Genomic DNA, 3363 nt, shown 5'->3' with positions numbered 1-3363 from the left:
TAACAAGGATCCTCTTTGTCCAGATATAGAGGATTCTTCTTCCTTTTCTTTTTCTCTTCTCTTTCATATGAGAAGGAACAAGGAAAAAGACACTCTTGTTGAAGCTGATCCAGAACTTGAAAGGACTCCGAAGAGGAAACTAAGAGAAGCTAAATTACAACAATCCAGAGGCAACCTTTCTGAAATTTTTGAACAAGAGAAGGAGATGGCAGCTGAACCCAACAACAATAATACAAGGAGGATGCTTGGTGATTTTACTAAACCCACGTCCAAGTTTGATGGAAGAAGCATCCCAATTCCTGCCATTGGAGCAAACAATTTTGAGCTGAAACCTCAATTAGTTGCTCTAATGCAACAGAACTGCAAGTTTCATGGACTTCCATCTGAAGATCCTTACCATTTTTTAACTGAGTTCTTGCAGATTTGTGAGACTGTATAGACGAATGGAGTAGATCTTCAAGTCTACAGGCTCATGCTTTTCCCTTTTGCTGTAAGAGACAGAGCTAGAACATGGTTGGACTCACAACCTAAAGATAGCCTGGACTCCTGGGATAAGCTGGTCACGGCCTTCTTGGATAAATTCTTTCCTCCTCAAAAGCTGAGCAAGCTTAGAGTGGATGTTCAGACCTTCAAGCAAAAAGATGGTGAATCCTTCTATGAAGCTTGGGAAAGATACAAGCAGATGACCAAAAAGTGTCCTTCTGACATGTTTTCAGAATGGACCATATTGGATATATTCTATTATGGTCTATCTGAGTTTTTCAAAATGTCATTGGACCATTCTGCAGGTGGATCCATTCACCTAAAGAAAACGCCTGTAGAAACTCAAGAACTTATTGACATGGTTGCAAATAACCAATTCATGTACACTTCTGAGAGGAATTCCATGAATAATGGGACGCCTCAGAGGAAGCGAGTTCTTGAAATTGATGCTCTGAATGCCATATTGGCTCAGAATAAAGTGTTGACTCAGCAAGTCAACATGATTTCTCAAAGTCTGAATGGATGGCAAAATGCATCCAACAGTACTAAAGAGGCAGCTTCTGAAGAAGCTTATGATCCTGAGAACCTGCAATAGCAGAGGTAAATTACATGGGTGAACCTTATGGGAACACCTATAATTCATCATGGAAAAATCATCTAAATTTCTCATGGAAGGATCAACAAAAGCCTCAACAAGGCTTTAATAATGGTGGAAGAAACATGCTAAGCAATAACAAGCCTTTTCCATCATCTTCTCAGCAACAGACAGAGAATTCTAAACAGAGGCCCTCTAACTTATCAAACATAGTCTCTGATCTGTCTAAGGCCACTTTAAGTTTCATGAGTGAAACAAGATCCTCCATTAGAAATTTGGAGGCACAAGTGGGCCAGCTGAGTAAGAAAATCATTGAAACTCCTTCCAGTATTCTCCCAAGCAATACAGAAGAGAATCCAAAGGGAGAGTGCAAGACCATTGATGTAAACAATATGGCCGAATACACAAGGGAGGAGAAGGACGAAAATCCTAGTGAGGAAGACCTCCTGGGATATCTCTCAAACAAGAAGGAATTCCCTATTGAGGACCTAAAGGAATCTGAGTCTCATATAGAGACCATAGAGATTCCACTAAATCTCCTTCTGCCATTCATGAGCTCTGAAGACTATTCTTCCTCAGAAGAGGATGAAGATGTGACTGGAGAGCAAGTTGCTCAATATCTAAGAGCTATAATGAAGTTGAATGCCAAGTTGTTTGGTAATGAGACTTGGGAAGGTGAACCTCCCTTGCTCATTAGTGAACTAGATACGTGGGTTCAGAAAACTTTGCCTCAAAAGAGACAAGATCCTGGTAAATTCTTAATACCCTGTACCATAGGCACCATGACCTTTAACAAAGCTCTGTGTGACCTGGGGTCAGACATAAATCTTATGCCACTCTCTGTAATGGAGAAACTAGGGATCATTGAGGTACAGCCTGCCTTATTTTTATTACAATTGGCAGACAAGTCAGTAAGACAAGCTTATGGATTAGTAGAGGACGTGTTAGTAAAGGTTGAAGGCCTTTACATCCCTGCTGATTTCATAATCTTAGACACTATGAAGGAAGAAGATGAATGCATCATCCTTGGAAGACCTTTCCTAGCCATAGCAAGTGCTGTGATTGATGTTAACAGAGGAGAATTAGTCCTTCAATTGAATGGGAACTACCTTGTGTTTAAGGCACACGGCCATCCCTCTGTAACACTGGAGAGAAAGCATGAAAAGCTTCTCTCAGTACAGAGTCAGACAAAGCCCCCACAGTCAAACTCTAAGTTTGGTGTTGGGAGACCTTCATCATGCTCTGAACTTCTCTAAGGCTCCATGAGAGCCCACTGTCAAGCTAGTGACATTAAAAGAGCGCTTGTTGGGAGGCAACCCAATTTTTATTTATCTAATTTTATTTTTATTTTATTGTTATTTTGTGTTTTAGTAGGTTCATGATCATGAGGAGTCACGAAAAAAATATTAAAATTAAAAACAGAATCAAAAACAGCAGAAGAAAAATCACACCCTGGAGGAAGGACTTACTGGCGTTTAAACGCCAGTAAGGTGCATCTGGCTGGCGTTCAACGCCAGAAAGGGCATGGAGCTGGCGCTGAACGCCAGAAACAATCAACATCCTGGCATTTGGATGTCAGGAATGTGCCCTGAGGAAAGCTGGCGCTGAACGCCAGTAACAAGCATGGAACTGGCGTTCAACACCAGAAACATGCTGCATATGGGCGTTGAACGCCCAGAACGTGCATCATTTTGGCGTTTAAACGCCAGAATGGTATGCTAAGGCATTTTACATGCCTAATTGGTGCAAGGATGTAAATCCTTGACACCTCAGGATCTGTGGACCCCACAGGATCCCCACCTAACATATTCCCACCTTACCTCCTAATAATCCTATAACACACTTTTCCAAAACCCTTCACCAATCACCTCAATCTCTCTTCCCAATTACCCCTTCACCACTCACATCCATCCACTCTTCCCCATAAACCCCACCTACCTTCAAAATTCAAAAATCTTTCCCACCCAAACCCACCCTAAATGGCCGAACCTACCCTCTCTCCTTTCCCTATATAAACCCCTCCATTCTACTTCATTTTCACACAACACGACCCCCTCTTCTATACCTTGGCCGAATACACATCCCATTCTCCTTTATATGTTCTTCTTCGTCTTCTTTTCTTTCTTCTCTTGCTCGAGGGCGAGCAATATTTTAAGTTTGGTGTGGTAAAAGCATAAGCTTTTTGTTTTTCCATAACCATTAATGGCACCTAAGGCCAGAGAATCCTCTAGAAAAGGAAAAAGGAAGACAAAAGCTTCCACCTCGTAGTCATGGGAGATGGAAAG

The 3363-nt window shown here is 41.6% G+C and overlaps 1 non-coding gene across 1 annotated transcript; it reads right to left on the bottom strand.

Moving 5' to 3' along the window:
- Positions 1-604: 604 nt before the first annotated feature.
- Positions 605-708, bottom strand: LOC112767829 (small nucleolar RNA R71). The gene has a single exon (XR_003185275.1). It is a non-coding gene; the product is annotated as a small nucleolar RNA R71 (small nucleolar RNA).
- Positions 709-3363: the final 2655 nt, after the last annotated feature.

Source organism: Arachis hypogaea, chromosome 2, assembly GCF_003086295.3.
Source record: "Arachis hypogaea cultivar Tifrunner chromosome 2, arahy.Tifrunner.gnm2.J5K5, whole genome shotgun sequence".
NCBI lineage: Eukaryota > Viridiplantae > Streptophyta > Magnoliopsida > Fabales > Fabaceae > Arachis > Arachis hypogaea.
Note: the sequence above shows the minus strand (reverse complement) of the source record. Positions and strands in the feature narration are given on the sequence as shown.